Source organism: Vanellus vanellus (genome assembly GCF_965231255.1).
Source record: "Vanellus vanellus genome assembly, chromosome: 15".
Classification (NCBI taxonomy): domain Eukaryota; kingdom Metazoa; phylum Chordata; class Aves; order Charadriiformes; family Charadriidae; genus Vanellus; species Vanellus vanellus.
The window spans coordinates 3,404,612-3,430,433 of record NC_138920.1 but is presented as its reverse complement, the minus strand read 5'-3'; positions in this window follow the sequence as shown (position 1 = coordinate 3,430,433).

Here is a 25,822-nt window from a genome sequence, read left to right as displayed (position 1 = left end):
GATTGGGCACAGAAAATACAAAGACAGAAATAAGAAAAACTAAGAGGTTATCATGTTCCCCTTTTCATCTACCCTTGCAGAAAAGCCGTAGGATGTTCAGAAAACAGAATATCCCCCATTTGGTCACTCGAAGGGAGGTATTACAGGATTCAGCTCCTGGAGTCATGTGATTCCAAGCGCTATTGCTGCCAACACTAATTTTCCAGTGCTTGCAACTGCGAAGAAACCTTCAAAAAGCGTTTCATTATTTTTTTTTTTCTGGAATACTATGTCTGCCTCATTGCAAGTCCACAAAGAATTAGAAAAAAAACCCAAACCTGTTCTGTGCCAACACCTATATATAAATGATGTATGAGTATTTATATACGTGTGGTCAGATTTGCCTGGAGCCAGCAAGCAGCCGTCCTGCCCACAGAGCATTGAGATCCTCCCAGATGATAAGTATTAATAAAGCAAGGTATAGTAGCATTATCATTATTTTCCGCTTTATTTCTTTAATTTAATTTCATGCTTCACTTTTGTTTTGTTGGTGTTTTGTGTGCTGGAACATTTGTAATCATTCATTATTCTGGTTGATAGAGAATGCATAATGTTTTAGGAGTGATATGACATTTACATTCACTTATGAGTTATTAGATGTCTTTTTATAAGCGATGAAGAATGTCGGATCTTGACATCTTGTATTTTGCATATCAAGTAAGCTTCCTTTGTAGCTGCCTCTCAGTTATTCACTATCAATGCTCTTACCCTGGGATAGAAGCAATCACGCCGACTTCATAACATGTGGAGAAAGGATAATTACAGCATCCAGCCAACTTAGGCGCTGCGCATACGATACAGATGTAAGACACGATTCTGCATCTTTGTTCACGTGACCGTTGTCGCTGAAGTCAAGGAGCCTACTCCTGGGAGAAAGTACTACCCAAAGTTGTAAAAACAGGTCTTGAATGTATTGCAAAGTAAAATTATAGCACTATTTAACTATCAGTTATAAGCTGGAGCCCACAGAGTAAAGAAATAGGTAGCTTCTCACTTAATAAAATATTACCGTCATTACCAAACCTGAAAATGGTTATTAAAAACCGTAGGCAGCCGCTAGGTATCTGCAGCCCGTTGCTCCCGGCAGCTCCCCGTGGAGGGAGAGCCAGTGGCCCCGCGCGCCCTGGCAGCTGGCGGTGCGGCTGCAGGGCAGGATCGACCCCCACGCAAAGTCAGCGGCGGGTGCTGCAGCGGTGCTCTGTGGGGACATCAGCGGTTCCGGATCAGGTACTGTCTCCGTTCCTATGAGATCCGGTAACGAGGGATTAGAGATCCCGATGGGTATTTGCACGCCAACCTCCCGTCCCAAAGTCTGGGAAGTGTCATTAGAGTGTCTCCAGATGGCATCTCTTATCCCCTCCGATAAACCTACTTCTGAAAGACAGAGAGATTTTGGGTTTGGTCCCACGTCCTTTCAATAGCGCAAAAAGCCACACTATAAAAAAGTTCCTATAACCCGTGTATATAGCGTCTGCCTTCTCCTCTGGGTTTATTTGCGCAAAATTTTCATCAGAAGCATTTAATCACATAGCGGCAGGAAGAGAAACGGCACATAAACGCGACGCACCGATCCCTTTATCTCTCTCCGTCTCTGAACGGTGGCGTGGAGGAAGAGGCAGCATTTCCAGTCCGACTGTGTATTGCCACTGACTCGTGGCGAGACTGATGAGCCGGCTCGATCCACACCCTCGCTCTAGAGTGCCAGGAGACAAGCAACGCTTAGACACCAGTCATTTTTCCACGTCAAGCAATTTTCTACAACCTGCTCGGCTGCTACATGTCTTTGATTTAAGCCGCTGCTCCTCCTAACAGAAGCATCGGAGCATCCTTTCTCAAGGCTGTGGGGATGCTGTAAGCGGTTCCGTGTGGCATTCGTCATAGGTACAAACATGACAAACAATGGTATGAAAAGCGTTCGTGGAAACAACAGAACTGACAGACGGAAGGACCGCGCAAAGGAGGAAGAAAGGAAAGCAGCTACATGGGATAACATTCTTGTGAAAGCAGGTTACGGCCGGGATATCCCTTTTCACTGCCATTTAGGTATTGAAAAGGCTTTTCTCTCCACCTCAGTGTTGGCAACAGCTCTCCCTAAATTCTGTACCAAAAGGTGGCAGCACTCTAACCACCTTTTAATTTGATTGTCCCTGTTCCTGCTCCTGTTTCCCAAGGCACTGTAGAGGAAAGGACCTATGAACCACAGTTTTCGGAGTCAAGCAAACATTACCAAATGTTCCCATGAACTTACACCCCATTAAATTAACTTTTGCCCTTTAATAGGTTGGTTGGAGGGGATTTTTTTTGAGAAGCACTTTACAAGCAACCTAATTCAACCAGAGGTTAGAGCACATCTAGAGACAGCAAATTTGGAGCCTGTGGGTTCAGAGAATACACGAAGGGTGGACTGTTCAATAAAGGCGCAGAAACACTAATGCGGAGAAGCTATTAGCACACTTTCAAAACGAAATTAAATGAAACCGTTTCAAACACTGCTATTCAACATGAAGAATAGGTCAAGGGCAAACATAATTAAAAAAAAAAAAAAAAAACACCAAAAACAACAAGCCAAAAAAAACCCTTAGGAAATTATTTTGAAAAATGCATTCCAATAGGAACTTGCACCGATCCAAAATTAGAGAGCAGTCCGAGCTGGTTAAGCAGAGATCTCACTAAAAAGACACATCTCTAATTCAGATTTAGCTAGAAGCTCATGTGCAGTACTGAAACTTTGGGTAAAAGGATTAATAGCGCAGGGATTAATAGCGCGCGCACTAACGGTGCCGCAGTCAGCATCAGAGCGATGACCCCACTGACTGTGCGGGAGACGGAGGGGGATGGAACAGAAATCATAACCCCTTAGTGCCAGACCAGCTTGGATAGGCATTCATGCAAAACAGGAAAACAATCCTGAATTCTAAACAGTTGATTATTGTGCTTATAATATGTATCTCTCCATTCAGAGAGCCATTGCTTTGCCTTATTTCTTGTTGGTTCATTTTCTACTTGAAAGCAGCAGAAGCAGCAGTCCCAGGTCCAAGTATAAAATTCTGCACCGTTGTTCAGTCACACGATTAACTAATAAATTCAGCTCTATTTTGTCTGCAAATTCAATTCACAAGTTGTGCTTGAAGAGCCTAAGGTGAAACCCTGGCCTTGTAAAATACATGTAGATATATTTCTGAACTAAATGTTGTAGGCAAGAGGTCTAAGCCAAGAATTTCCCTAGAGTTCATTTAGTTTGAGTATTAGCTACTTGATCATAGAATCACAGAATGGTTTAGGTTGGAAAGGACCTTGAAGATCATCGAGTTCCCACCCCCCTGCCCTGGGCAGGGACACCTCCCCCCAGCCCAGGTTGCTCCCAGCCCCGTCCAACCTGGCCTTGAACACCTCCAGGGATGGGGCCTCAACAACCTCTCTGGGCAACCTGCGCCAGGGGCTCACCGCCCTCACAGGGAAAAATTTCTTCCTAATGTTTAATCTAAACCTGCCCTCTTCCAGTTTAAAGCCGTCAGTCACCTCATACTACATTTGCACCCACATTTGTTACTAGAGATGTTGCAAAGCTGTGCAAAATCGACCGAGATCAAAGGATGGGCACCCAAGTGCTTCTCATACAGATTTTGCCCGTACAGTTGCAAGTCCTTTCTTGTAATTCCCATTAATATTCATATGCTCCTTTTCTCACAGAAGTTCTCACAAACAATATCTACTTCTATGAATGCTGATGAGGAATGGACAGAAAGGATCAGAAATAACTTGCCAGAAAATTTGTTAGTTTGATTGGAATAAGTGTTCAGACACGTCTCTTCGCTCTCTTCATTCAGGCATACACTTGCAGAAGTCATCCTTTTTATTATTAATTGGTTTTAGTTTCCTGTATTTACAGAAACTACCTTTTTGCCTAGCAGTACAAGAAGCAAGTCAACATGACACCATTAGGAATAATTACATCTCAGTTTTTGCACAGAAATAACTTATTACCCTGGCAGCTGAAGCAAAATATGTCAGTCACAGCCAGTTTTACTTCCAAGACACCGCAGCTTCCCTTATCAAAAGCATACCAGGCAGGATCTGATTGCTGCTCGCAGCCTGTGACTGGCAAGGGATTCCTGTTGGCACTTGAGCAGCAACAGATGATACGCTGCAAAATATCTTACCCTCTTCTACATCCCCCCTCCCCCGAGATCACCACCCGGCCACTTCGAAACACGTCGCTCCTCTCAGGTTGCTATCACACCACCCACGGCTTCCGAGGGATCGCGCGGGAACAGAAGACCCTGTGCAGCAAGATCATTACGTTGCAAGAAGCTGGAAGGAAGAAATTAGAGGCTGATTAAGAAAGATCATCAGCACTTCTGGGCAGGGACCTAACCCGTGCGTGCTGTTGTGACAGATGCTTTTCAATCCTCTCCTAATAACTCCTTTATATCAACAATTTTACTCACCCTGGAGAACGTTAAGCTGCGTACATCCTTTGGGGCTCCAATTCTGACCTATCTTGGGACACGTTTCCCAAAAGCACTTTAGCGCGTGCGGAAATCCTTGCCTGTTGAGGAACATTATGCCGAATTGCAGTTAATCAGCGGTGTCACCTACTGTTGCCCAGCCACGAAGCAGACCGACCACAACCGAACACCCGCAGGGGCTGTGCTGCCAGGAGGGGGGGGGGGCAGCAACGGCAGGTGCAGGTCAGCCCTTGCACGCGCATGAAGACTTCATTAAAATTAATTGCATTGTGCACAACCAGGGAGGTGAATTTAGGACGTACGGACCTTATTTGAATTTAGGACCTATTTTGAGATCTTGACTTTGCCAACTTCCTGATGCCCTGAGATCAGGGATGCTTAAAAAAAAAATATTAGAAGCTGAGAAAAAAAAAAAAAGTATCCGGCAGTCCAGCAGTACTGATTTCTTACATGTTTAATCAGCAGGATTTGGATGTTCAGATCCACAGCAAGTCCTTCAGTTAACCCGTCATGAGGAGCAGTAGAAAGCTGTCAAAGCTCTCACGGACCTCCAGTGCAGAGGGTGGAGATGGTGATTGTCAGTTGTTTACAAGGCAGCAGATATAAATGCCCGATTAACGGCTCCGGCTCCGTGTGCGTCAGGTGCTTCTTGCCATCCCCAGCCTCTCACTAAAGCCCTCTTCAACTCCTGCCCACCTCCTCCTCTGTCATCCTCCCAAACCACCCCCCATACCTGCTATTTCACCCACAGCTCTTCCCAATTCTCCCTTTTTCTCTACTCTTCTTCAATAAACCCCCAAGAGGCTGATTTTTTTTTTTTGGCAGCTTCCTCCACTATCTGGAACAAAAGGTGTTTCCAGCCACCCAGAAGCTCTGCGTCCAAACCGGCTCTCCTAAATATACATTTAATCTATTCCTCCTGCTTTGTATAATGCAAATATAGCTCCTTTTAAGAAGGTATCGGTGCTCACGCACCTGTCACATTTAAGTTGCTTTATCCACGTGCGAAGCACAAGCTTCCACTCGCTTCACGCTGTATTTTAATGCTATATTTGGCCCTTTCCCAATCCGCACGTTCCCCTCCCGTATCGGCCCTGGGGTCTCGTACCTGCTTCCACCAGGCCTTTGGTGGAGAGCAGCCAGGCTGCTCGTTAGCCCGTTAGGGACCCGCTCATCAGTGCCTGCCCCAAGCTCCCCATCCCTTCGGCGGTGTAGCTGCAGTTAATTGGGCTGCGCGTTTTTCAGGCCCTGATTAGCATTGCCTCAGCCAATGGCTAATGGCTCGGCCTGTGGCGTACCCCACCGCCTCTCCTCGACGCCAACGCAGTCGCGGTTCTGTCACCGTTTGCGGATTCATCCTGATTATTCGTCAGGCAAGTGGAAGAGTTTTAATGACGTGCTCGGCCACCTCGGTTCTCGGCACTGCTTCTTGCCTTGCCTGGCGCTGGACGGAGAGCGAGAACAGGGATAACAAGTCCTGCTCCCGAAAGGACACCCGGTAGCTGCTCCAGGTCTAGACAACTATCTTAGAGGATTCAAAGCAAGATTCAAACCTGGCCAGCAAATATTTAAAAGCTGCAAACACCTGTTATAAAACCAGTTTCATGTTAATGGTGACAGCGCTGGGCGGGGGGACGACACTGCCATTTCAAGAAGCAGCTGCTTCTCTCCACTTGTGTTTTGGAACAGCCCCGGATGGACAGGTTCTTGCTCCTGGTCTGCCTGAGCTCGGCACACACCGAGGAAAAGCCCTGCCCTGCCTTGCTTTCCCATCCCCACTGCAGCCACGGACTGGAGCCGGTGCAGCAGACCCCGTGCCGGGGCTGGACATGGACTCCCATGGTCTCTTCCTCCTCCTCCTCCTCCTCCTCCTCCTCCTCCTCCTCCTCCTCCTCCCTGCAGCCACACTGCCCGAGAGCTTTGGCAGCATCAGCGCCACTTTTCTCTCAAAAGCAGCTGGGATCCTTGAAGCAGGCAAGACTCCGCAGGAGACGGAAAGGAAATAAAGGATCCGTAAATAAACCGGGTGGTACGGAGCGTGGCGGCGGCAGGGTCTGCGCCAGGCTGCTCCCTTGCCTCCAGCCCGTTTTGTGCTCATGCTGAGAGCCCGCCGTGCCCTGCAAAACATCTCCGGTCGCTTTTACTGTTTGCAGACTGTCCGTCAACAAGAAGGTGGAAACAACTTGCTCCCGGCTGGTTTTGGTAAGAAAACCAGATGGGGTGCAGTGGGATCCAGCAGTGCGAGCCCACTACTGCAGGGATGCGGTTGGACTCTGAGTATTCAGGACACTTTTGCTTTGGCCAACCTTCGTTGCCAACAAAAAAGCCCCCATCTTCCACAAATGGTTGGAAAATCAGTGGAAACGCTCTGAAGCCCGGCCCTAGGGATGCGCAGAGCTTGTTCAAAAGAATATTCATGAGTACTTTATTTTCTTTATCCAGCTCTACAACTCACAAGCGAAATTCGGCCAAATCTCTCTCTGTTGCGGTGGTGAGAAGCAGCAAACGCTTTTGTACTCCGTGAGCTCAGGTGCACTGGAGGGTCACAAATTCCGAACCACTGAAAATTAAATTCTAAAACCCATCAAGCTAAAATACGATTCCTTGCAGGGGGGCCGGAGAGCTTGTTACAAGCACAGATCAGAGCAGTGGAGTTTGCCATTTCCCCTACAACTGCACTAATAGTGAGTCAGAAAAGGAAGCAATAGCTTCCAGCTCCTATTCCAGAATATTTTTGTTTGTCCCTCTGAACACCCTCGGGGGTTTCAGCCTCGGGCTCAGCTTGTGAGCTGCTCAGGGCTGCTCGGGCTTGTCCGCCGCACCAGCGGGCGCCGAGGCAGAGAGCCCAAACCTGCCTGCGGAGGAGCCTCCCCGCAGCGCCCGAGAGCGCGGGAGAAAGAGGACAAAGCAGCCACTGAGCGGGACAGAGCTGCACCCGTCGTGGGCCCAGGAAACAGACCGGGAAGATTAGGGTTCTTAGGTCCAATCCCCTCTGAGCAAGTTGTACTTAGTGGGAAATACGCCGATTGCACTGAAGTTTCTCAAAATATGGAGAGAAACTGGGTTTGCTGAGCTGGGACTCTGCTGACGGCAGGTGTGTAGGAACACAACAAATGTATCAGAGATACTTTCCACACATACTTGATCAAAAAATCCCTGTGCTTCTCAGCCCATTCCTTACTGCCATGCAAGGAATGTCAGCCTATGGAGGGCTCAGAAGGTTGGACGTGGGGTAAGAGGATGCCTACAGAGCAAAACCGTGCCAAGGAAGTGGCACTGCCAGAGCTGGTACAACTCAAAGTCACCATAGATCTGAAAGGACTTGGTAGGTTGGATGTCACAGAATCACTGATTGGCAGGGGGTGGAAGGGACCTCTGGAGATCGCCTAGTCCAACCCCCTGCCAGAGAAGGGTCACCTACAGCAGGTTGGAGAGATGGCATCCAGCTGGGTTTGGAATGGCTCCAGAGTGGGAGACTCCCCCCCTCTCTGGGCAGCTGTGCCAGTGCTCTGCCGCCCGCACAGGAGAGAGGTCCCTCCTCAGGTTGAGATGGAACTTCCTACGGTCAAGTTTGTGCCCGTTGCCCCTCGTCCTGTCGCTGGGCACCACTGAAAAGAATTTGGCCCCATCCTCTGGACACCCGCCCTTTAGATACTGATAAGCACTGATGAAATCCCCTCTCATCCTTCTCTTCTCCAGGCTGTACCTTCATAACAGTATTGGTCAGGACATTTTCAGGCTGCATCTAATCCAACATGCCCTTACAGGCTGCAGCCCGTTCTGCGTGGCTTCCCCAGGGTGGTGGAAGCCCACCATACGTTCCTTGCTTGGTTTTCCTTGGCCCAGTGCTGGACCGGTCCCGACTCTGTGAGCCCCTATCTGTACCGCAATTTGGAAAAGAGCCATTCCCTGCCCGGGGCTGCCCACGTCCCAGCAAACCTCACGTGCCACACCAGCACACCGAAGCACGGAAACCACATTCTCCCGCAGGTCTACCTAAGCCCCCCAAACCCACTTCACCACACCGTATGTGCCATAAGGGGCCTAAAAGAGACAAGGGTGGTGCACAGCAGATGGAGGTTCACCCTCCGGGAGATTGTTTTGTACCAAGAAGCATCATGTAGATTAAAGCTATGGCAACAGAGCAGAGCCACACTTTCACAGTTCGCCTTCAGAGGGGCGTGCGTCCAGATGGAAAGAAGTGACAAATTTCTGCAGAACACGTTCCTCCGGCAGACTTAAAAAATGGAGGCAACTCCAAGCAGATGAAAGGAGATGAACTGACGGTCCAAGTCCAGAGCAGACCGTCAAAAGAGCTTGATAAATATAACCCATCAGAGCATCAGGGGCATATGAATGAAGGAGGTAAAAAGCACGGTCTGTAGGACTCAGCCATCTTGAATGCAGCCGCAGCACTTCATGCGACTCCTGCACACTGTTTTCCACCTGCCCTGTTTCCCAGTTTGTCCAGTGGAGGAAGCAAAGCAGCTTTCTCATCAGATATTTCACTTAACCTCATAAGCCCCTTTTCAAGCATCATCTGCTTTCCTGGTCTAAGGACCAAGATGGGATTTTTTTTTGCTCTCTGAGTTTCTATTCTCCCAACAGACTCCCTGGGAAAAGTCCCCTGTGCCCAACATAGCCCTCAGTAATTACCCACACTGTCTCTGGGTAAATACTGTCATTAATCCCAGCTGACCCCAATAATTAACAATGTCCTGTATGGGAATGCTCTCCAGCTGTCACTCCTACGTAATCTGAGAAGGTCCCAGTGAGAAGAGGATCTGTGTGTATCTGCAGGGGACAGATGATAAAACTGTCGTACTCACAGCATCCCAGACTGGTGGGGGTTGGAAGGGCCCTCTGGAGCTCCCCCATCCCACCCCCCGCCAGAGCAGGGGCACCTCCAGCAGTGGCACAGGACACGTCCAGGCGGGTTTGGGATGGCTCCAGAGTGGGAGACTCCCCCCCCCCCCGGGCAGCTGTGCCAGTGCTCTGCGCCCACACAGGAGAGAAGTCCCTCCTCAGGTTGAGATGGAACTTCCTATGGTCATGTTTGTGCCCGTTGCCCCTCGTCCTGTCACTGGGCACCACTGGAAACAGACTGTTGCCACCCCCCTGGCACCCTCCCTTGAAGGATTTATAAGCATTGGTAAGATCCCCCTCAGTCTTTTCTTCTCCAGACTAAACAGATCCCATTCCCTCGGCCTTTCCTCATCAGAAAGATGCTCCAGTCCCCTCATCATCTCTGTAGCCCTTTGCTGGACCCTCTCCAGCAGTTCCCTGTCCTTCTTGAACCAGGGAGCCCCAAACTGGACACAGTGCTCCAGATGTGGCTTCCCCAGGGCAGAATAGAAGGGGAGGATGACCTCCCTCCACCTGCTGGCCACACTCTTCTTGATGCAAAACCAAAAACATCCTGCCAAAGGGGTGGCATAGCCAGGGAAGAAGGGAAGAGCTGTTTCATTGCATTGTCCTCACTACCAGTGCCTGGGGTGGAGATTGCTCATTCTCTGATATCATGTTGGCTTGGAGACAGGGCTGAGAACAGGAGGGCAGGTGAAGAAGATGAAGAGCCATCAGTATGGCTGGTAGATGCTGGGGGAGGTCGCTGGCCTGCAGCAGGGAACAACTTGCAGCCCAGAAGCAGAGGTGACAGGCAGAGAAAGACCCACGAGGAACTTGTTTCAACCCAGAAAGTCAGGTCTAATCTGCAAAGAAGGTTTGTTTTGGTGTACTGTAGTTAGTCTTGCTAGTCTTGTTCTCGTTTGTTATTTTCGTGTTCTAATAAAACACAGCCTCAGCCATTAGGAGCCTTTGGTATTTTTTGCTACATTCATTTCAAAAAACCGAAGAGGAACACAAATGTTCCAGCCCAGGGCTCTGGGATTGCTGCTGCCTGCTGTGCCGAGTGCCCACGTTCAGCCTGGTTCTTAGTAACGAGCAGCGAACGCTAGTGATTAATTTATCCCAGTGCTCCAACCTGCGATCGCTCTATGTTAGCATGTTCTGAGCAAACTTTTAGGTATGTGTGTTCCCTCAGAAGAAAACTGCCCGAAGACTGCAGCATCTAGTATGTAGTCCTCAGTAAGGAAAAAAAGGTGACTCTATGTCCCAGGGGTGCATTAACCGTAGCGGCGCTCCTGACCATATTGTCCCTAGATCTCACGGGCTTATCCGGTCAAAGCGCTTCCTGCACAGGAGATCTTGGTTTGGCAGAAAAAAGGTATCGGCACTTCAGGATGAGGTGCGCTTTCTGTGTTTAGCACTGATGTAATGCTGCTGCTCAGGACCAGCAGAGTTCTTTGCCCTGGGGGCAATGAAAGCTTCCTTCCCTCCAGATGTGGGGCACCAGGGCCGCTTTCATGGAGCACAAGCAGGAGGCACCTAGCCCAAACGGTCCAAAGGAGCCCCGGCAAGGGGCCGTGCTCAGTGCTGCAGAGGGAGGCAAAAATCCCCTGGGGACACTTGTCAGTCTGCCCTGCGGGGGGGGAAAGGCCTTCCTCCCCCCAGCTGCAGGGCATGAGAAGCCATCTCCATGGGACATGAGCAGCAGGCAGTAGTCGAGCCAAAACGGACCAGAGGAGCCTTGAGAAGTGGTCATGCTCAATGTTGCAGAGGAAGGCAAAAAGAAACCCCAGAGACCAGTGCCAATCTGTCCCAGGGGAAAATTCCTTCCTGGCCCCAGAGCTGGCAATCGGCTGTGCCCTGAGCATGTGAGCAAGAGCTGCCTCCTCGTCCCACAGGCTGGTCATGCCTCTCAGAAGATGCCCAACTCCTATTCTCCCTCAACCTAGAGCCATCTCGGGGGCTTCCAAGAGAGGCAAAATGCTCCCGGCCTGATTGACCTTGGGGCAAGAATCCTTCCCGTTCCTGGCAGGACACCAGTGGGTGCTCCAAAGCACGGGGACCCCTTGCATCATCTCTGCATCCCATTTCTTATGGTTGCTGCCCCTGGCTCTGCAGGGGATGAGGACAGCGAGCTCTGCAGCGCTCCTCAAGAAGGCATTCCCTTGTCTCGCCACTGCTATCCAGCTGAAAAGACCTGATAGCCTCGGGCACCTCCAGGGGCTGGTGGTTCTTCTCATCTCCTGAGGAGCTGGCAGCTGTTCCCTGAGGGCTGAGGCAGGATTTCAGTCCATCAGGTAAGCTTCAAACATGGCCCCACCAGGAGCTGGCCTTGCAGTAGAGAACCCCCGGCAGCCTCATCCAGCCCCAAGTCTTCCTCCCCGGGCTGCTCCTGGGCCAGCTGTGGCCCCAGAGCAAAGGTGAGCGGGCCGGCAGTGGGACACGAGGGGATGCCCCCTTTGTCCTGCTCTGGGGCATTGTGACTGCTGCGTTGCCAGGTGGTGGCACAGGGACACGAGAGTGATGGGTTGCCTGTCACCCCTCCACCCAGCATCCTTGCAAGGAAGGTGTTTGGGTGCTGGCCCCGAGGCAGTCCCTGTGCCCAGGAGGCCCAGAGGACTGTCCCTGCCCTTGGTGGCCATGCACTGGCCACAGCTGCTGGGCATCCCTGACGTGTCCTCTGCCACTCGGCTCCCAAGGACAAGCCTAGTGCTGTTACTTTTCTCTCAGGCCGTGGCAGAAACCGACCCTGCAGCCCAGAGACCACCCCTGTCAGCCATCCCCTCTCTGCACCAGAGCTAAGGTCCACCAGGCCACGCAACGAGGAGGACCAGGGACTCGATCTGGCTGGACACAAACCCTTTTCTGGGGGCGTAAGGGGGTGATTTCAGCAGCCGCAGCCTGGAGGAAAGCCAAAGTGTACCCAGAGCCATAGGGTGGGATGAACAGTGCCAGCAGACCCCCATGGAAATTACACAGAAAAAAAACAAGTGAGCGGAGGTTACACTGCTGTGGTGGACAGGTCGGTCGTTTTCAGACCTAGAACATTTGGATCTGTGCCCAAAGCAGGGCAAGGCAAACGACAACTCCTCACGTCTCCTTTTCCCGCTGAAACCAAGCTGCGCGGTTGGCCATGTTTATACAGGACACAAAGCGCGCTTCAGCCATGGGGTAAAACTCTCAGAGCTCATTTGTGACTTTAACCGATCCGACAGTTATTTGCCTACCTTGATTTGTGGGAAGATGTTCAGATCTTATCTAAAACCCTGGCAAATCTCTTCTTCCTTTAGGATTTAGTATTTTGAGTACTGACAGAGTAGGGAAAGTACTATTGTTGTCAATCTTGCACATTGGTGCCAAAATTAGTATGTACAGTCAGACTATATAAACAGGGGCATTTATACCCATATACATTCATTTGGTTGTGGTGATGCCAGAGGTGAAAGAAGGGGGTTTGCAGAGGCATAGAGAGCATGCGTGATCTCCTCACCATTCCTTACCAATGCACCGAGAGCCATTTGCTACCACCCTCTTTATGGCGAGGTCTTCTACTTGGAAAGAAGTCCTTAATTGTTTTATGTTCTTTGCCATACCTTTTCTCGAGCTTTTTCCTTCGTTGGCTTTCATTCGTTGTTCAAAATGCTGCCAGGAGGTTGCTGACCACATCCCGCACACACGTTTGTCGCTGAACAGACTCCCTCGTTCATGTCCAAGCTCCTGCTCGACAGGACCTCTGGGTGCTCCTCCAGAAACAAGCTCCTTAATGAACAAAGTGAACCATCCCTTTTGGCCTGGAGCTCGGCGATGCCACATGCGTGTGCTGCACAATGGCATCTCCTACGACTCCAGTTACGTTTTCAGCCCTCTCTGTACACACCTGCCGCAGATCGGGTATCTCAAGTCTGCTCTGCGGATTGGACAGCCGAACTTGCGCAAAATCATTGATTTAATTGGAGATCAATAGGCTGAAAATGGAACTATCAGTTTCTGCAAAGTGTGACATACAGTGGCATTTAAGGCAGAGCGAAGTAGAATTGCTTCTATTGCACTGCGCAGAATACTAACAGGAATTGATTTCACCCTGCGAAGGCCTGTGCCTGCTTATTAATGGCTGAGGCGTTTTTTTGGTGGTTGTTCCTGATTTTGAACGCTTTGCCTAATCCCGCGTTTGAAGCAGATGAGAGGGAGAATCAAGAAACCCTGTGTAAAATCAGGCCAAGGTTGCACCAGCAAGGAGGATTCGGTTCCAAAGACAGTGTTAGAAGCTGGAGTCCAAAACAACTTCTGCATTTTATCTCTCCCTCTGCCAGCCCAGTGCTGTCTCTGAAGTGAGACCCGCTCCAGTCAGACGTACAAAGCAGGAGGACAGCCTTGTTTTACGTGTGCATCACGGAACGACACATTGGAAGAAGAGATGCCCTACACAAGCTGCTCATAAAGCCACCTACCTGGCACAGCACGTCTTGGGGACTCTGCTGGTCTCTCAAGGCTTCTCGTGTGAGGTGGTACTTTCATCCTCACCTCGCAGAGGATTTTCCTTCCAGGATGCCGCAGGCAGGGTCCGACAAGAAAAGCCCATATAAAACCTGGCTGAGATCAATCCTTTGACTACCAATCAAGGAAGAGGATAAGTGGCTGCAAATGAAGGATGCTACCACCTTAATAACGCAAACCACATGTTCAGACAATGAGGAAAACGTCAGTCGTGACCGGGCTTGGAGAACTAGGGCTGAGATAGGAACCTCTCAGCTTTCCCACCTCTGCTCAGTCCTAGCCGGGGTCGGCCAGGCTTCGAGCCTGCACAGCACCTCCCGAGCACCGCTCAGTGCCCACAGGTCGTACTGAAGAATACGGCCGGATGCATCCGTCTGAGTTCAGACCCTAAAAATCTAATCCGCCGCCCACTGAGGCTGGTGGACGAGCTCCCCGTGACTCTCCAGAGTGTTTGCTGACCGCAGGCCCAGGCCATTTGCTGGCTGAGAGCAGCCGTGCACTGAAGTCACCACCATATAGAGGTGCTCTCCGCTTTCCATACAGTACAAATAAGCTATCATGATCTGCCCGACGTCCTGGATGTTCAGGCCAAGGAACTTGTTGAGCCCAAGATGCCAGACTCCCGTTTCGCTGAGGAGATGGTGCATTTAGGTATCGGCTCAGGCACACAGAGGCAGTCGGAGGGGAAGCTCATACTGCTGCTGCTGTTATCCTGTTAACCAAAAAGTGTAACTCCAGCCTCATCGGCAGGGGAAGGTGACGACCGTGTCTTGAGATATTTTTTCTGCCTCATCTAAGAATGATTCGCTCATCTTTTTCGTTTCTTCAGAGAATATTCATCGACTAGGGAGCAGAAGCAGGTGGCAGCACTCTGACAGACGCTGCAATCCAGAGGGGACCCACGTCTTCGCTCAGTAAGCTTTGCCTTTCCCACGGCAGATCTGTTGCACTGCGTCCCTTCATCCTCTAAGGCTGCCGGGGCTCTCGGGCCCATCACTGACGGGGTTCAACAGCTACGGATAGGTTTAATCACGGCTTTATCTCATCAGTCCGGGGAGCGCTCGGATCTCACGTTGAATGGATGCCCTTATTTGTGATTACGCACGCATCTTTCTCCTGTATTTTGAGACTAGAGGAAAACAAGGCTCATTTTTTGCATCCCCTGGGGCTGGAGTCTCGCTCACAAAAGCCCAGAGTCACTCCATTAGTTAGAGCAATTCCAGCCCGCCCAAAATCAGAGGGGAGCCAGGCACCAAGCGGGCTGGCAGCGAACCTCTGCTGTCAACAGCTGGAAAGAAAGAAAATAATCCACTCCATTGATGACGTCCCTAAAACGGTGCAAGGCGATATTTTGGAATAATCTTGCTCAGAGCGTTTTTCCGCTGCCGTTTGCTCTGGCACGAGCTGCTGTGCCGGTTCCGCCGCCGGCAACGATTCCCATAGCTCAGCTCCGCAAAAGGAGAGAGACGTTACTGTCGGCATTGAAAAATTCATATTCGAGATTCACTGCTTTAGCTTGCCAGGGATTTTAAGACCAGAACGGCCCGTTACGATTACCCAGCCCGATCTTCCCGATAACCCGGGCAAGCCCAGTTCACACCAGGATTTCGACATCAAAGCCAGTGACGGGCGGCAGAACCGGGTTTGAAAAGGACGCCGGACCTCAGTTCAAAAGACTCCATATCCGTCCCCCGGTAACCTGACTCAGTGATTGAAGTACCGCCACTGCCCAAACGTGAACTTTATTTCTATTTGAATATAAATCGGTTTTTCTCACAGCCAAATTCCTGTTATTTACGGATTTTACAGGGTAACTTCTATTAAGTTAGATAATTTCCCACAATAACAAATGAACCTACGATTTTAGCGGTTGTGGATCATACCCGCTTGTCGAAAAAGGAAATTAGAAGGCATTTTAGCTGACAAAAGATGAGTTAGAGATTGCGGGTGGCCCGTGCCAAGTGCAAGGACATTGGTACTGAAAGCAGTGGGAAGTGAAGGAAGAGTGCTTTTGTGATTGCTGTGAAGATCGTGATTGATACAGGTGTAATCCAATGAAGGAAAAATGATGGATATGTTTATTATTTGAAGCTCGGTTTCAACCGTTTTGACTCAGCCTTAAATACATTAGGCTTTGTTTCCACTTAAGGGAGACACCGCTCAGCTAATTGCATTTGGAGGCTGTAGGCTCTGACTCGGAATTTAGAGAAGGTCCAGCTCCGAGAAGTATGGAGTACTTCCCAGTAAGAAATTACTCAGGCTCTGCAGCATCACGGTCTGTTTCTGGAATGAATAATGTTCAGGAAAGTGCAGTTGCAGTTTCCTTCTAAATGGGATATAGTTTCAAGAAAAAAAAAAATCGAAATAGCAAAATGAAATCGCTTTTGCTACGTTTGTAAGGCTTTTTATCCGACAACCCGACACAATCGCTATCAAATGTTTTGTCAGATCAAATCTGATTTTTCCCAGCAGAAAAAAAAAAAAAAACAAAGGCTCACGTTAAAAAAAAAATAAATAAAAAGTCACCTAGCAAGGGTTAAATAGCCTTTTAATTTCTCGCTGTTGCGCTCTCAGGGCCACTAATCAACACAGAGTTACCAGCTGACCTTCCCAGATTTTTAAGACAGTCCTTTAGGACTCCATGATTAATGCATAACCTTCATGAAGCAGTTCCTGCTGCAACACCAACATACTCACAAAGGTTGGTCACCTAATGAGACTTCATCACAAAACCTGTGAATGAAAGGGAGGAGGGAGATGATTTGTTTAAGCGGGTAAATGGCTGCAAACAAAAAAAGGCATCTCCAGCAATTCCTGAATTTGCTTACTTCTCCAGAAAAAAACGTTCAGTCTCCTTTAAGGATGACATATCTATGACAGGATTTCTTTTTAAATGCTATTTTGTTTAATAAATCATGTAAATTCCAGCATGTAAACTAGAGCGTTACAGACAGGCTTGTAAATAATTAACTGCTCGTTTGCATGAAGGGGGGGGAAATACCCAATTCAGCACATCAGGCAGGAAGCTGATTGTTTACCCTCAGGAGGAATAAAAGGTTGGCTCCGAAAATTCTTGTGGGTTTGCTGGTATGAGGAGAGAGGTGGGTTTGGGTTTTTTTTGGTTTTTTTTTTTTTGTTTGGTTTTTTTTTTTTTTTTTTTTGCTCAGGATGTTGGTTCAAGCTGGCTAGTAAGTACTTCTCTGTGTTTAAGCTTTGCCAGGGGGTGATGCTACAGCTTTTCCTGCACTTCAGGGTTTTTTGTTTGGGTTCTTTTGGTTTGGTTTTTTGTTTTTGTTTTTGTTGTTTTTTTTTTTTTTTTGTGGTGCTCTTTTACTCCACTTTCTGCTTTGGGAGTGATGGGGTAGGAGACAGGAGCAGCAAGGTGATGCTTCTGGTAAGTGGAAGTAGTGGCAGTAAGAACAAAACTGAATGTATGTAGGAATTATTAACAAATATATAAGCTCACGCAGTCATCCTAAAACCGAAGAACTGGATGTTTCTTTTTGGGGCATCCTTTACCGGTTTTAGTAAAGGAAATAGTTACAGCTCCCACGATGATGGTGCCCTCAGCAATAAAAGCATTCAGGACTTCAGGGAAATCCGTGTAAGAGAAGCGCCTCAGCCTGTTTGCCAGGATCTCAGAAAGCACCGAGACCTTTATTAGGCTTGACTTTCAGGAGCGATGGGTTTTGGCGTTGCTGGGTGAAGTGTTAAGCCAGTTAATACCAAAGCTAAAGATACTGGAGTTTTCTGTGATGCTGGCTCTTGTTCTCTCCCCCTTGAAGCTCCTATTCTTTGAACCTGTTACAACAGTAGCCTCTTATTTGGACAATAAAAACAACTAAATAGGGATTTACACAGACTGGGGGGGAGGAATCTGCTTTGCCTTTGCAGGGCTTTCTGCATAAATGCCTCTAGACACATTAAAGTGAAATATGCCAGCCAAAGGTGCTACCTTCGCAGTTAAATTGCCGTGATGTGATTTATTTGTCAGAATCACAAGGTGCTACCAAGCCACTTACTGTAATGTCTCGGTGAAAATAATAAAATTATCAAGAAGCAAAACACATTAGAAAGAAAAATTTGCTGTTGCCTAAAAAGAAAAAAAAAAAAGTCCTTGGCTGCCCCAGCCCTTTCTGACCAAATATTGTTACCGCCTCTTAGGCAGCAGCTGAGGGCTGTGTAATGCATGTGCGTATTATTTGTACTGATTGGAAACTGGATGTGGGAACGAATCGCGGTATCGTGCCAGGCTGCCTGTAAAACGGGCTGTTCTTAGGAGAAAAAACAGCATCTGCAGTGCATCTTCGGTGTAACAGAGTTGTATCTATCGGCATGACGAAGCTTTGCATTTCTGCAGTGCCACGTAACTAAGGCTTTAAAGGCAGTATCTCAACATTGATTAGTCTGTGGCTAATTATGGAAGAGCCCGGTAGGTCAGTGTTAGTAGCGGCTGCCTTTGGAGGACAGAAATAGGCTGGTGAGGTGATCTGGGGATAGAGCCAAATGTCTGGCAAGGCTGTGGTAAGAGGCCCCCCCCCCCCCCCCCCCCCTCGGGCTGACGCGGGGTACGCGGTCCGTCCCGGGCTCTGCACACCTCTGGCTGGAGGGCTGCAGTGCCCGAAGGTGGTCCCCGTGACACCTCCCTTTAGATGGGCAAGGTGGCACAGGGAAGGAGAGCAGCGTGCACAGGCGAATCAGGGTGGGGAGAAGTCCCTGCCCGTGCCGGGGGGGATGGAAAAAGACAATCTTTTAGGTCCCTTCCAACTCTAACCCTTCTGTGATTCCACGGGGGTCGTGCAGAGTCCGTGTCTCCTTAGTCACAGCATCCTCTGCACAGGTTTCCTGGAGAATTCCCTTTCTTTGGGAGGTTTGATGTGCGGAAGCCTGGTGCGCCGGTTACAGGAATACCCATATCTACTTCTCTGTAGCGTTTTGAGCAGCGTTGTGCTCTCTCTGTTCCCTCCTTCCACCTGCTCCTCCGAGGGGACCACAGTCCTGCTAGCGAGATCAGTCTGTTGCTATGGAAATCTTTGTCACAAATGAAGACTTCGCAGCAAGGCGGTGGTATTAAAACCAGACATTTACATATGCCTCTGGCTCCGGGCGGGGGAGTTGGGTCTCATCACCGAGTGCGGTGAAAGATGCGGATGCTTTCCTGTTCCACCCAAGGCGACGCTGGCCGGGGAGACCCAGGGTGGTGGAGGCACCCTGTAGAGGTGGCCAGGGGAAGGTCCCCAGCTGCGCTGCCTGGAATGTGGGTCACCAACCAGTCCTGCAACGCTCACGCCGCCTCCTCAAAACACGCTCGAGCTTTTCCTCTGGAGCGCTGCGCTGCAGAGCGGCGGCCGGCAGAGCCGAGGCAGGGAGGAGTACCAGAAAGGGATGTGTGGGGAGGGCAGCGCTTGAACCCAAACGTGCCACGGGGGCACACAGCCTTCCTGAACATCAGCGCGGGGGATTAAAACTCCCCCCCCCCGCCCTGGGACAGGGGTTAGGAGTTACGGGAGGAATCCAAATATGCCATCTTCTTCACGTTACTTCCCCCCCAGGCACTGCTAAGTTTAGCTGTATCGCTTCCAAGAAGAGCCGCTCATTTAAATCCCGGGGCCTGGCTTTGGAAATTTCTGCACGTCCCCTGTACTGCAAAATCAAAGCTTCTTCCCTGCTGAATACACCTTTGATCAGAACTGTGAGAAATATTTGCAACCATGTGAAACTTGAATGATTTGGGGTTTCATTACACCCTTGAAACTCAGACCATTTTCATCAAAGGCGTTGCTAAAGTTCAGCAACCCTCTAACAGAACCTTTGATGGTTTATGGCTTGCGTTTTGTGTGAAACTCGCAGGTTTGCTAGACGGCTTTTTTTTTTTTTTGGTTGTGTTTTTTTTAAATGAAACTAGCTGAAAGTGGCTTTGACTGCATTGTGAGAACTTAGAGTCAGGGGGGAAAAAAAAAACCAGCCAGCCACATTTTTGTTGTGTTTACAGCTGCTGCGTGCTGGAATCTCGCCATAAAGAGTAATTCTGCTGGAAACCGGTACTGCGGGTTCGTGGTCGTACCTGGGTGAGGAGGTGGCGGAGAATAGGGGTATGGCCGTCCTCTGCTCTTGTCCCCTCTGGCTTGGGGGTCCCACGGCAGCAGCAGGGCTTGGCATTTCCAGCTGCCAAGAGGTCTGGCATTTCTCAGCGCTGATGAGTACCTTGTCCCGATCCACCTGGGGGCTGCACCGGCCCTTCCATCACTCTCTTTCTGGGTCTCTGTTTCTGGGAGCACGGGACTCCCTGGAGTCCAGCTTGTCCTTGTCCTGCCTCTCACTTCCCAGCAGAGTCTTTATCATCTCTGGTGGCTTAGTGTTCCCCCCCAAAACATCACCCGCTCCGCACTGCCTTGCATCATTACTCATTTTTGGGCTTTCCCTCCCAGTCTGCCGCAGCCACCCTCCTCCCCTGGCTGCTGAGCTGGGACCTGTGGCGGCGCGTACCGGACCGTGCTCACCCTCTGGCACTGAGGTTCCTTCCCAAATTGAGTCTGCTCATCCCAGCAGCAGTCGGGTCCAGGCAGGGTGGTTTGTCCCTGTTCCTCTTTATCGCTGGAGGGGGAGGAAGGGGGGTGTCCCCCACTGAACACAAAATGCTCCAACTACAGCGTTGCCCTGGTCAGCTGCTGAAGCTCTGCTCTCGGGTTCCCCTTGCTAACGAGAGGTGAGAGGCATGAGGGAAAAGCAGTAGCTTATAATAAAGGGAGGGAGTAGCTGGATCAATGTCAAATTTGCCATTTGCACAGACATTCGCTATTGTGTGTCTATTGTATTCGTAAGTGTGTGGTCTCCTCTGGAAACCACTGAAATGTTCAGAGCAGTGTTTCCCACCCGGCACCATTTGCAAAACCTCCGGAAGTCAGAGCAGCCACTCTGCCACACGTTTCCATTTCACCTTTTTTATTTTATGGATCTAACTTCCCTTTGAAAGAGCTGGAGCTTGGTTTTGGTTAACCCTCGGTCCAAAGGCAACAAACCTGAGGAAACCGAGATGTCATTCCTCTTCTGGGTTGGAAGAGAGTGGGGAGAGTTACATTACGTGCGTCTACCTGAGAAGTTTTTGCATGTTTGGGTGCAAACTTTTGATTCAACTGAAATATAAGCCTTAGAAAATCATGTATGTAACTACAATGCAGCAAATGCTGGTACCTTACTGCCTGGCGCAAGTGCTGCTGGGAGTGCCCCAAGGGATGCCCGAGATGCCCAACACATCGTACCTTCTGTAATGTGTAACTTCTATGCCATGAAACTTCACCCTTGTCGAGATTTCCTTACCTTCCACAAGCAAAGTCCCGGGACTTTGTTTTAATTGGGGCTGTGCTTAGCTTGAATCAAAGCACCGTGCTTTGGAAGGCGGCATTTGGTTTCGAATGTGAACTAAAACGGCACCTCTCCGGTAGGGACGGTGCTGCGAGGACACTGTTTGCTTCGTTCTCTACCTTTTTGTTCAACTGTTGGACCACCCCATCCCACATGAGGCAGTCGCTTCTTGTCTCGATGAGAGCTGCAGCGCGTTACAGCACGGTGAAGAGCGGAGCTGTAAGTAAAGCCCCGGGGAAGCATGGCAGCAGACCGGACCGTGAAACAGAGGGTCCTCTGGCTGGGACAAGCTCCCCACCGTGCCCTTCTATGGAGAAAAGGCAGCTGTGGCATGGCCACCACGCACAGCACCTCCGAGGCACAGCAGAGGTGGTACCCCCGCACGGGGGCTGCTGCAGCAAAGGCATCTATTGAGTTTCAGGGCGAGCTGAAGGACCTGCACCTGCTCATGGTCTTTGTATCCCCCCCAGTTTTGGCATGCTCAGGACCTGTCGCTAAGCCCTTCCTCCTTAGATGTGTCCCTGTGCAGCGGAGCAGGCACCCAGATTGCCCAGGGCTACCGGCGCCGCCTCTAATGAGGGCATCGGGGATGTGACCTCCCTGTTGCCGATGTTAACATACAGAGCAGACAGAAGCAAACCCGATTTGCATCGGCTCGAGTGACGTGAGAGCGAAGTGGGGTCACGTGTCCTCATTAGGAAGCTCAACAGATAGGGATGAAAGTCATAAGGGACGGTAACCTCTGCAGGGCTTGTTTAGTTAACACGGTTACAGCCTCTCCATCTTTATGCGCATCCTTCTCCCCCACTACAAGAATGCTCTCCTGCTTTATGCCTTTTCCTTGTTTAATACATCAGAAGGGAATTACACTGATTTACTACAGGTAATCCTTGTAGACTGCCTCTTTGCAGCACTGTACTTGTGCTGTGAGTGACCGCCGCTTTGCGTAATGGCCAAACATAATAAATAAATAACGAGCGGCAAGAGAGGCTGGGCCTTACACCAAAGCAAATTCAAGGGTAAATTTGTTGAGTCTACATTGGAGCAGGCAGCCAGGAAATCATAGAATGGTTTAGGTTGGAAGGGACCTTGAAGATCATCAAGTTCCCACCCCCCTGCCCTGGGCAGGGACACCTCCCCCCAGCCCAGGTTGCTCCAAGCCCCGTCCAACCTGGCCTTGAACACCTCCAGGGATGGGGCAGCCACAGCTTCTCGGGGCACCCTGCGCCAGGGGCTCACCGCCCGCACAGGGAAAAATTTCTTCCCAATATCTAATCTAAATCTCCCCTCTTCCGGTTTGAAGCCATTCCCCCTCGCCCTATCCCTACATGCCCTTGTAAAAAGTCCCTCCCCGGCTCTCCTGTATAACCCCTTTAGGTACCCCTTTTTCTCTTTGTCCACCCAGGGCATCATGTGCCTGGTGGATCCTGAGCTCACTCTACCTCCCCCGCAGTCACAGGAGGCAGCTGGTGTTTGTGGAAGCCAGGTCAAGGCTATGCAATGTGGACATGGCCAAAACCATTTTCTCTGGCATTCTAGTGACATAAAAACTGGGGGGCAGGGGGGAATCTCTTTAACTACACCTGAATAAATTCCCCATTGCTCACTTCCAGTTAACATCTGAGGAGCCTGAGGTGAGGTTTTCGGATGCTGGCTGTCCCCAGCGGATCTGCGAAGTCGCACATACCCAAAGCTGGGAAACTGTGGAGGAGCAGCAGCTTGGGAGGGCGCCCGTTTGTGCGCGCAGTGCCCCGAGAGCGGTGAAGCCTTCACGTGTGACGCGTGTTGAGCGTGGGCTTTGGGAGGCGCAGCCTTTGCGGCCGCGGGCTGTCTGCGCACCCCTGGCCCGTTGCAGCCACGCTTCTCTGCCGCGGAGATGTCCCTTCAAGCATGAGGATTTGGAGCAGGTATCTGCGCGCGCACACACACACAGAGTGCACAAATGTTATTGTGGGAGTGGGGATTTTTATGGGTGGAAGTAGGAGTTGGACCGGGATAAGTTCTCCTGTGAATCTAAGAGGACGGGGAAGCGCAGGCAGCAAATGTAAAAGTAGGAGGAGGGTCAGTTATTGTTAGTTAAGCTGATCTGAAGTGGTGAGATGGAGAGGGACAGCCGCCGCGTTACCTGCGGGATGCTCCGCGGGCACTGGGCTGTGTGAAGGAGGGCATCTTGACAAGGCATCCTAGAGATGCCAGGGCATTATGGGCTGCTTAACCTGGCAAGAAACACCAGGGGAAAAAAAAAAAAGGCACGTGACATGGTCTAGCAACCCAAATTAACGGTTCAGTATGGATTCTGGGTTTTTAGAATACACGGAAGCCCTCGCTCTCGCCTGGTTACTGTGGGTGTTAGCTGAGCCGGTGAGATCAAAGCCAGCACAGGACTGGCTTTCTGCTGGGGAACTGTGTTCCTGCGAGATGGCTACCTAAAGATGTGATTTGGCCAAGCAAGGGCTGAGCGAGCAAGAAAGGAGAGTGCAGGTGAGGAGCTGCAGAAGAAGGGAGAAGGGCAGGGGTGCGGGAGGGAACTGGCGACGCCAGTGATGATCCCAGGAGAGCTGTGGTGCCAGGAAGGGTGCTAAGGCTGGTCGGAATCAGGGTCTGAAAACTGGGGCTAGGAGAGAATTTGTGAGGAAAGTTAATAAACCAGAAAGTGTTAACGAACGGTTACTGTCACGGCTGCGTCCCAGAATAACAACGGGTATCCGTGTCAACAGCGGCAAAAGGCAATGGAAGGACATTGCACAATGTTGCACGCAGGCAGGCTGGAAAATGGAAGAGGGCAGTGAAGCATCTTTTATCCGCTGCTCAGACCGGGGCCGTGTAATCCCATATGTGACAGTTCGGGGTGAGGTCGCTCCAACTGAAGCGTATAGCTTAGAGCTGCACCAGCTTTTGTGTGGGTGTGCGCACATAACGTGCGTCCAGAGTAGCCGCGACGTGTGTGTGTGTGTGGTTGCGAACTCGTGTGTGCAAACCATATGGCATGTGAGAGCAAGTCAGCACGCGCATTGTCAAGGGGACGGTCGGAGAAAGCAATCCTCCCCTCCCACCGTGAAGAATTTGTGCCCTACCTTATGCCAGAGGAAAGAAAATCAGAAGGAGCTACGAGAAAAGCAGCCGGTCCATCGGGAGACGAATGCCTGTCAGACTTGGAGATTAAATGGAAGCACGACAAATCTGGATTGTTCCTGCCAAAACCAACTTTGATTACTTTATAATTCAACATGTGTTACCAGCTCCTATTATTAGAAAGCCAAACTTCCTCCGCTGTGGGAAGAGGCTGAGATGGAGCTTTCTAGCCTTGTGTAAGTTAATTACAGTACACATGTTAAAAGCAGCATCTGTCTTAGTCAATCTAGTTGATTATTGCAGCACTTTATTTTTAGTTATCATCAAGGTGAAGGATGACACTAATACAAGCGGAGAGCTTCCCGCAGATCTTGCTCAACTGTGTATTCTCCAAAACCAGCCTTGCCAGACCTGGTGGGACCTTCTCTCCTGGAGCCGGGCCAGGTGAAGCCCCTGATGGACTCATAGGAAAAGAGTCTGTGCAATGTGCTTTGACTACAGAGTTACAACAAGGATACCGAGACCTGGCTATTAAAATCAGCCGTGAAAACACGAGGGTTGTTAGATCTTTCTGGTACTCCGGTGGCCAAAATTTTTGGTGCTCCACTTCTATTCTAAGCTCCTTCTGATCCAAATGTTTCTGGCCTTATGTCTGAGTGCTTTGATTTATCATGTAATAGCACCCTGTTCCTTCCCTTATGTCTAATGTGTTATTTCAGCTTCTGGACAAGATCTACCGTGTGTGAGCACCGGGGTGACTCTGACAAAGCCAACAAAAGCATGCCCCGTGAGTTTTCTCTGCAAACGTGGGAAGCTTCTCCTGAACAACCAAGAGGTCTTGAGATTTGGCCTGGGCTGAAAACTCAAAGTACGGCATCAACTCCTCCTTCCTGCTTTAGGGCCGGGGCTGGTGTCGCCTGGGAGGTATGGAATTAGCATTCATGGTTTGAGCGCTCTTGGCTGCCACAATGCTGATGGAGCTGGAAGGCTTGGCACTGACACCGTTCCTCGTGAGATGCTGGCCTGGGGAAACCTTGGTTTGCTTTCTTTTCACAGCACAAATGAACAGCGTCTGTCTCCTTCCCAAACTAAAATGAACAGGTAAACAAGAAATGAAAAATGTTGAGCAGAAAAAAATCCTTCCCTTTGGGTTTTGAAGCGGCACTCGGAAAGCCCAGTTAATGAGCAGCTTGGAGAAGCAGCAGTCTGATGGCAAAGACTGTCTCCAGGGATGTTCTTCACAGATTTGTGTTTCTATGGTCAGGAAACCTCGTTCGGTGGTGATGGAGAATGGAAAGAGCACTAACAGATCCTCACCAAATCTAAAGCAGTGATACTCCGTCGAGTACTCTGTGTTTATCCTCATAAGAACACTTCTCAGAGGTCTTGGCTTTCCGAGCTTGTGTTTCTAAGAGCCTAACTGCTAGCAACGTATCTTCTGTGTGCGGTTCCAGCAGAGGTATCCCAGGTGCCAGCTGTGGGGTTTGTGTGACAGATGTGTGCGCAGACACCTTGTGCGGCTGATCTGGTATCCATTT